This window comes from Engystomops pustulosus, chromosome 10, assembly GCF_040894005.1.
Source record: "Engystomops pustulosus chromosome 10, aEngPut4.maternal, whole genome shotgun sequence".
Classification (NCBI taxonomy): Eukaryota; Metazoa; Chordata; class Amphibia; order Anura; family Leptodactylidae; genus Engystomops; species Engystomops pustulosus.
Genome location: NC_092420.1, coordinates 58,606,153 through 58,615,669, shown reverse-complemented (window position 1 = coordinate 58,615,669; position 9,517 = coordinate 58,606,153). Strand labels below are relative to the sequence as shown.

General features: G+C 51.0%; 1 protein-coding gene across 1 annotated transcript in view; it reads left to right on the top strand.

The window, feature by feature from the left end:
- The first annotated feature begins 7,595 nt into the window (after positions 1 to 7,595).
- SLC35A3 (solute carrier family 35 member A3) overlaps positions 7,596 to 9,517 on the top strand; it is a 36,258-nt gene continuing 34,336 nt past the window's right edge. Inside the window, exon 1 of the mRNA XM_072127167.1 lies at positions 7,596 to 7,747. The gene's annotated coding sequence lies outside the window, so the exon portion shown is untranslated. The remainder of the gene's footprint in view (positions 7,748 to 9,517) is intronic.

The window sequence follows — 9,517 nt, the reverse complement described above, 5'->3', positions numbered from 1 at the left end:
AGTTTGGATGCCTTCTCAATCAAGTGGAACTTCAGCCTAGCCTATGCATTTCCACCCCTGTCTATTCTCCCGAGGGTTCTGAAGAAGATACGACAAGACCAGGCCAGAGTTATTCTTATAGCCCCCTTCTGGCCCAGGAGGGCATGGTTCTCAGTACTGAGAGATCTATCGATATCAGACCCTTGGATCCTCCCAGAGAGTCACGATCTCCTCTCCCAGGGCCCAGTATTCCACCCGCAGATTGCGAACCTCCATCTGACGGCCTGGAATTTGAGAGGCGCATCTTGAGGGGAAAAGGCCTCTCGGACAAGGTAATTACAACCCTGCAGAGGAGCAGAAAGGTAGTTACCTCTAGGATCTATTTTAGGGTCTGGAGAGTATTCTCAGATTTTTGTTCTCCAGATAACATAGACTTAGCTCATCCAAATATAGCTAAGATATTAGATTTCCTGCAAGCAGGATTAGATAAGGGCCTAAAACCTGCCACCCTTAAAGTTCAGATCTCTGCCCTTAGCTCCCTGTTTGAGTCCCCTTTAGCCTCTCATCCCTGGATATCTCGGTTCATAAAGGCGGCATCTCGTATGACCCCCTTTAGGAGATGTACGGTGCCCCCCTGGGACCTCACTCTGGTATTAAATTATCTGATAAGAGATCCCTTTGAGCCCCTGGAGTCTTGTTCACTAAAATGGTTGACCATTAAAGTTGTATTTTTGGTAGCAATCACTTCAGCCTGTAGGGTGGGAGAGATATCTTCTCTATCATGTAGAGCGCCTTTTCTCAAGATCTTGGATGACAGAGTAGTTCTGATGACAGACCCGGCCTTTTTACCAAAGGTAGTCTCTAGATTCCATAGATCCCAGGAGATCAGGCTCCCATCCTTCTGCAGTAACCCTTCTACGGATAGGGAAAGGGAGTTTAACAAATTAGATGTTAAAAGGGCCATTGAGCTATATTTGGATAGGACTAAAGATTGGAGAAAATCTGATAGTCTTTTTGTTCTTTTTGGTGGCAAGAATAGGGGGCAGAAGGCCTCAGCGGTAGTTATAGCTAGATGGATTAGGCAAGCCATTAGCTCCGCTTATGTAGCAGCCGGTCAGCCGATACCAGAAGGTCTAAAAGCCCATTCCACTAGAGCAGTTTCTTCCTCATGGGCAGAATTTAGAGAAGTGTCGGTTAATCAGATTTGTCAGGCTGCCACCTGGTCTTCTCCACACACTTTCTATAGGCACTATAGGCTAAATGTAGCAGGTGCACAGGAACTTTCCTTTGGGCGAAGGGTTCTTTCTTCGGTTATCCCTCCCTAAAGATTTCATCTATGTTATTCTCTCTGGTTGGGTGCTGTCGTGGTGAGAGGGGGAAACCGGTAATTACTCACCGGTAATTGTGTTTCCTTGAACCACGACAGCACCCTGGGTATTCCCTCCCTTGTAAATTCTTTTCACACTTGGGTGTTCAGTGTTATGTGTGTGTCACAGAGGTGTGAGATTCTCTCATTGAAAGTGATACTGAATGATACGGTGGTCAGAATTAATCGAGAACATTAAGTCCCATACAGTCTCTGTAATCCACTGAAGGAGGTGGGGCGTACCGCAGAATTTGAAGTCTGGGTTTCCTGTCCCTGGAGGCGGATCCCTCTCTCTGGTTGGGTGCTGTCGTGGTTCAAGGAAACACAATTACCGGTGAGTAATTACCGGTTTTAGAGTCCTAAAGGGGTTAAGCTTGTCTAACATTTTCCTGTTGAAGCCAAAATGTCACATTTATGGGTTAGTCTGTATAAACACTGTCATTAGAAAGAGCAGGTACATTTTCATGGTAAAGTCAATGATACAAATACTCCCAGTCCAGGATACTGGCCAATATCCATCAGGAAGTTAGGCTAAGCTTGGTACATAGTTCTCGATTTGCCAGTTTATTGTGCACACCCTGTAGTAACTGTACAAGACTGACGTGTCACCACACACCTGATATCACCAAGTACACAGAACTCCTGTCTCCACACCCTTCTACATCAATGTAATACAAAAAAGATGTTTAACACAGTACCTGTATGAAATATTATGACCTACAATATTCATTTTATAAGAAGCTATTAGCTCCGCAAACTGCTGATATATACCATTTATATGAGAACATACAGAGGTTGTATATATAACCATATATAAAGATGTCACCTATAGTTTTAGTATATATGATAGGAGCAGAACCCTAATTTCTATTGTTTGATCAAATATTAATGTATAAAGTTGTCAGGGTCGGTGGAGGAGGACCCACTGAACCACCGCAATGGCAACGAGGCGCAAACATCTGGCAAAGAGCACAGGAAAAGGCAGGAGCCGCAGCCGCCCAGCACATGTCAGCGCCACGCCAGCCCTTTATATTTCAGAGCCAGTATGTGCGCACCCTAGGAGGTGAGGACTCGTGGCCAGGCTGCTGGGGCAACGGTGAAAACGTGATGCATTCGTGTACGTTCCCCATCATTTGCAAAGCACTGCAGAATAAGATGGTGCTATGGAAAGATTTAGTATTAATAATGGAAAATGAGAATGTGATCACTGGATGTGATGAACATTTTTAGTTGACAAGGTTGTAAAAGAATTATCCTGCGGACACAACAACGTGCAGACAGATGCAGCAATATCCATGGGGGATGAGGGGACATGCCTAAAGTGTCTGTCTGTACTGTCAGGTTACAGAAATTTTTTGTATCCTGGAATTACCATGGATCATAAATCCTGCGCTCCACCCCCCCCCCCCCATGTCCTGCTCCTTCTATCACAGACAACCCCCCCCATGTCCTGCTCCTTCTATCACAGACAACCCCCCCATGTCCTGCTCCTTCTATCACAGACAACCCCCCCATGTCCTGCTCCTTCTATCACAGACAACCCCCCCATGTCCTGCTCCTTCTATCACAGACAACCCCCCCATGTCCTGCTCCTTCTATCACAGACAACCCCCCCCCATGTCCTGCTCCTTCTCTCGCCGCCTACCCCCCCCAAATATCCTGCTCCTCTCACAGCCTACCCCCCCATGTCCTGCTCCTTCTCTCACAGCCTACCCCCCCCCCCAATATCCTGCTCCTCTCACAGCCTACCCCCCCCATGTCCTGCTCCTTCTCTCACAGCCTATCCCCCCATATCCTGCTCCTTCTCTCACAGCCTATCCCCCATGTCCTGCTCCTTCTCTCACAGCCTATCCCCCATGTCCTGCTCCTTCTCTCACAGCCTATCCCCCATGTCCTGCTCCTTCTCTCACAGCCTATCCCCCATGTCCTGCTCCTTCTCTCACAGCCTATCCCCCATGTCCTGCTCCTTCTCTCACAGCCTATCCCCCATGTCCTGCTCCTTCTCTAACAGCCTATCCCCCATGTCCTGCTCCTTCTCTAACAGCCTATCGCCCTCCCCCATATCCTGCTCCTTCTCTCACAGCCTATCCCCATATCCTGCTCCTTCTCTCACAGCCTATCCCCATATCCTGCTCCTTCTCTCACAGCCTATCCCCATATCCTGCTCCTTCTCTCACAGCCTATCCCCCATGTCCTACTCCTTCTCTCATAGCCTATCGCCCTCTCCCATATCCTGCTTCTTCTCTTACAGCCTATCCCCCCATGTCCTGCTCCTTCTCTTACAGCCTATCGCCCCATGTCCTGCTCCTTCTCTCACAGCCTATCCCCCATGTCCTGCTCCCTCTCTCACAGCCTATCCCCAATGTCCTGCTCCTTCTCTCACAGCCTATCGCCCTCCCCCATATCCTGCTCCTTCTCTCACAGCCTATCCCCATATCCTGCTCCTTCTCTCACAGAATATCCCCCAATGTCCTGCTCCTTCTCTCACAGCCTATCCCCCAATGTCCTGCTCCTTCTCTCACAGCCTATCCCCCAATGTCCTGCTCCTTCTCTCACAGCCTATCCCCCAATGTCCTGCTCCTTCTCTCACAGCCTATCCCCCAATGTCCTGCTCCTTCTGTCACAGCCTATCCCCCAATGTCCTGCTCCTTCTCTCACAGCCTATCCCCCAATGTCCTGCTCCTTCTCTCACAGCCTATCCCCCAATGTCCTGCTCCTTCTCTCACAGCCTATCCCCCAATGTCCTGCTCCTTCTCTCACAGCCTATCCCCCCATGTCCTGCTTCTTCTCTCACAGCCTATCCCCCCATGTCCTGCTCCTTCTCTCACAGCCTATCCCGCAATGTCCTGCTTCTTCTCTCACAGCCTACCCCCATGTCCTGCTCCTTCTCTCACAGCCTACCCCCCATGTCCTGCTCCTTCTCTCACAGCCTACCCCCCATGTCCTGCTCCTTCTCTCACAGCCTACCCCCCATGTCCTGCTCCTTCTCTCACAGCATATCCCCCCAATGTCCTGCTCCTTCTCTCACAGCCTATCGCCCTCCCCCATATCCTGCTCCTTCTCTCACAGCCTATCCCCATATCCTGCTCCTTCTCTCACAGCCTATCCCCATATCCTGCTCCTTCTCTCACAGAATATCCCCCAATGTCCTGCTCCTTCTCTCACAGCCTATCCCCCAATGTCCTGCTCCTTCTCTCACAGCCTATCCCCCAATGTCCTGCTCCTTCTCTCACAGCCTATCCCCCAATGTCCTGCTCCTTCTGTCACAGCCTATCCCCCAATGTCCTGCTCCTTCTCTCACAGCCTATCCCCCAATGCCCTGCTCCTTCTCTCACAGCCTATCCCCCAATGTCCTGCTCCTTCTCTCACAGCCTATCCCCCATGTCCTACTCCTTCTCTCATAGCCTATCGCCCTCTCCCATATCCTGCTTCTTCTCTTACAGCCTATCCCCCCATGTCCTGCTCCTTCTCTTACAGCCTATCGCCCCATGTCCTGCTCCTTCTCTCACAGCCTATCCCCCATGTCCTGCTCCCTCTCTCACAGCCTATCCCCAATGTCCTGCTCCTTCTCTCACAGCCTATCGCCCTCCCCCATATCCTGCTCCTTCTCTCACAGCCTATCCCCATATCCTGCTCCTTCTCTCACAGCCTATCCCCATATCCTGCTCCTTCTCTCACAGAATATCCCCCAATGTCCTGCTCCTTCTCTCACAGCCTATCCCCCAATGTCCTGCTCCTTCTCTCACAGCCTATCCCCCAATGTCCTGCTCCTTCTCTCACAGCCTATCCCCCAATGTCCTGCTCCTTCTGTCACAGCCTATCCCCCAATGTCCTGCTCCTTCTCTCACAGCCTATCCCCCAATGTCCTGCTCCTTCTCTCACAGCCTATCCCCCAATGTCCTGCTCCTTCTCTCACAGCCTATCCCCCATGTCCTACTCCTTCTCTCATAGCCTATCGCCCTCTCCCATATCCTGCTTCTTCTCTTACAGCCTATCCCCCCATGTCCTGCTCCTTCTCTTACAGCCTATCGCCCCATGTCCTGCTCCTTCTCTCACAGCCTATCCCCCATGTCCTGCTCCCTCTCTCACAGCCTATCCCCAATGTCCTGCTCCTTCTCTCACAGCCTATCGCCCTCCCCCATATCCTGCTCCTTCTCTCACAGCCTATCCCCATATCCTGCTCCTTCTCTCACAGCCTATCCCCATATCCTGCTCCTTCTCTCACAGAATATCCCCCAATGTCCTGCTCCTTCTCTCACAGCCTATCCCCCAATGTCCTGCTCCTTCTCTCACAGCCTATCCCCATATCCTGCTCCTTCTCTCACAGAATATCCCCCAATGTCCTGCTCCTTCTCTCACAGCCTATCCCCCAATGTCCTGCTCCTTCTCTCACAGCCTATCCCCCAATGTCCTGCTCCTTCTCTCACAGCCTATCCCCCAATGTCCTGCTCCTTCTCTCACAGCCTATCCCCCAATGTCCTGCTCCTTCTCTCACAGCCTATCCCCCAATGTCCTGCTCCTTCTCTCACAGCCTATCCCCCAATGTCCTGCTCCTTCTCTCACAGCCTATCCCCCAATGTCCTGCTCCTTCTCTCACAGCCTATCCCCCCATGTCCTGCTTCTTCTCTCACAGCCTATCCCCCATATCCTGCTCCTTCTCTCACAGCCTATCCCCCAATGTCCTGCTCCTTCTCTCACAGCCTATCCCGCAATGTCCTGCTCCTTCTCTCACAGCCTATCCCCCCATGTCCTGCTCCTTCTCTCACAGCCTATCCCGCAATGTCCTGCTTCTTCTCTCACAGCCTACCCCCATGTCCTGCTCCTTCTCTCACAGCCTACCCCCCATGTCCTGCTCCTTCTCTCACAGCCTACCCCCCATGTCCTGCTCCTTCTCTCACAGCCTACCCCCCATGTCCTGCTCCTTCTCTCACAGCCTACCCCCCATGTCCTGCTCCTTCTCTCACAGCATATCCCCCCAATGTCCTGCTCCTTCTCTCACAGCCTATCGCCCTCCCCCATATCCTGCTCCTTCTCTCACAGCCTATCCCCATATCCTGCTCCTTCTCTCACAGCCTATCCCCATATCCTGCTCCTTCTCTCACAGAATATCCCCCAATGTCCTGCTCCTTCTCTCACAGCCTATCCCCCAATGTCCTGCTCCTTCTCTCACAGCCTATCCCCCAATGTCCTGCTCCTTCTCTCACAGCCTATCCCCCAATGTCCTGCTCCTCTCACAGCCTATCCCCCAATGTCCTGCTCCTTCTCTCACAGCCTATCCCCCAATGTCCTGCTCCTTCTCTCACAGCCTATCCCCCAATGTCCTGCTCCTTCTCTCACAGCCTATCCCCCCATGTCCTGCTTCTTCTCTCACAGCCTATCCCCCATATCCTGCTCCTTCTCTCACAGCCTATCCCCCCATATCCTGCTCCTTCTCTCACAGCCTATCCCGCAATGTCCTGCTCCTTCTCTCACAGCCTATCCCCCCATGTCCTGCTCCTTCTCTCACAGCCTATCCCGCAATGTCCTGCTTCTTCTCTCACAGCCTACCCCCATGTCCTGCTCCTTCTCTCACAGCCTACCCCCCATGTCCTGCTCCTTCTCTCACAGCCTACCCCCCATGTCCTGCTCCTTCTCTCACAGCCTACCCCCCATGTCCTGCTCCTTCTCTCACAGCATATCCCCCCAATGTCCTGCTCCTTCTCTCACAGCCTATCCCCCAATGTCCTGCTCCTTCTCTCACAGCCTATCCCCCAATGTCCTGCTCCTTCTCTCACAGCCTATCCCCCAATGTCCTGCTCCTTCTCTCACAGCCTATCCCCCAATGTCCTGCTCCTTCTCTCACAGCCTATCCCCATGTCCTGCTCCTTCTCTCAAAGCCTGCACCCTCTCATGTCCTGTTCCTTCTCTCAAATTCTGTACCCCATGTCCTGATCCTACTCTCATTGCCTGTTTGTCCCCCAAGTTCTGTTTCTTCTCTCAGTCTGTTTCCCTTATGTCCTACTCCTTCTCTCACTGTCTGTCTGTCCCCCATGTCCTGCTCCTTCTCTCACGGCCTGTCTGTCTGTCCCCCATGTCCTGCTCCTTCTCTCACGGCCTGTCTGTCTGTCCCCCATGTCCTGCTCCTTCTCTCACGGCCTGTCTGCCCCCCATGTCCTGCTCCTTCTCTCACGGCCTGTCTGCCCCCCATGTCCTGCTCCTTCTCTCACGGCCTGTCTGTCTGTCTCTCCCCCATGTCCTGCTTTCTCCGCCGCCTGCAGCCGCACACCACCAGACACTTCCCTTTAGAGAGGCTCCTCCCACTGTCTGGTCACGTGGCGCTGACATCCTGGAGGTGTTACAGTGTACTAGGAAGTGGCATCTAGCAGCAGCTAAGTGAGGACAGGAGCGGAGCAGCTGAGCTGTGTGAGTATAGCGCTGACATGTGCCGCTGCTGTGCTGCCCTCAGACGTGTCCTTCTCTGCAGCCCGTCTCTATTTATACTGTGCATGGCAATTGTAGTAATGGGTGTTCAGCCTTGTTCTATGGCGGTAATCTATATGTACAGCCTACCTACAAGAGTCCTATGATCAGGTCTGTGGGGTTTGGTTTATGAGCATTGATTTCGCAGTGACTCAGATGACAACATTGAATGGGATTGTGCACAAAAGCCACACACATCAGACCCCAATCATGTACAGCCCAGTGATGTGCAATCTTCTCTGCAGGAGCTTGTTATACAGCAGGAGGTGCTGAGCCGATCGTACAAGTGTCCCATCTGCAAGGAGCATGCTATATAGCAAGAGATGTTTAATGTTCTTTATGCAGGCAGCGTGTTATAGAACAAGGGGAACAGAGCAGATTACACATTTTATAGAGAAATAGGAGTTGAGCAGATTGCTCATAGTGTTGTATCTTCTAGAATCATGTTATAGAGCTGGAGATTATACATAGTGTCCTATCTGCTGGCAGCATGTTATAGAGCAGGAGGAGCTGAGGAGATTATACATAGAGTTCTATCTGCAGGCAATGCGTTATAGAGCAAGACTAGCTGAGCGGATTCTACATAGGGTCCTCTCTGCAGGCAGCATGTTATACAGCAATAGATGTTTAATGTCCTATTTGCAGGAAGCATGTTATAGAACAAGGGAAACAGAGCAGATTATACATAGAAGCATGTTATAGAACAAGAGTATCTGAGCAGATTGTACATAGGGTCCTCTCTGCAAGCAGAATGTTATAGAGCAAGAGAAGCTGAGAGCAGATTGTGCATGAGATCATCTCTGCAAGCAACATGTTATAGAGCAAGAGAAGCTGAGTGCAGATTGTACATGGGGCCCTCTCTGCAGGCAGCATGTTATAGAGCAAGAGAAGCTAATTGCAGATTGTACATGGGGCCCTCTCTGCAGGCAGCATGTTATAGAGCAAGAGAAGCTAATTGCAGATTGTACATGGGGCCCTCTCTGCAGGCAGCATGTTATAGAGCAAGAGAAGCTAATTGCAGATTGTACATGGGGCCCTCTCTGCAGGCAGCATGTTATAGAGCAAGAGAACCTAATTGCAGATTGTATATGGGGTCCTCTCTGCAGGCAGCATGTTATAGAGCAAGAGAAGTTAATTGCAGATTGTACATGGGGCCCTCTCTGCAGGCAGCATGTTATAGAGCAAGAGAAGCTAATTGCAGATTGTACATGGGGTCCTCTCTGCAGGCAGCATGTTATAGAGCAAGAGGAGGAGAGCAGATTATACATAGTGTCCTAACTACAGACAGCATTTTATTGAGCAAGAGTAGCTAAGGAGATTGTACATGGTGTTCTATTTACGTAGACAACTGCTCAAAATCCTCCCTAATGATAAATCTCCCCCGATGTCCTAGATGTGCTCAATTGGATTCAAGTCTGGGGAACGAGTGGCCAGTCCATTGCTTCAATTAATTCATCTTGCAGGAAAGGAACTGTTAACACACTCCAGCCACAAGAGGTCTAGCATTGTCTAGGATTAGGAGGAACCCAGGGCCAATTGCACCAGCATATGGTCTTACAAGGGGTCTGAGGATCTCATCTTGATACCTAATGACAGTCAGGCTACTTTTGGGTAGCACATGGAGGGCTGTGCGGTCCTCCACAGAAATGCCACCCCACACCATTATTGACCCGCTCCTTCTGTTCCTCCTTGCACAAAGGAGGAGGTAGCCTT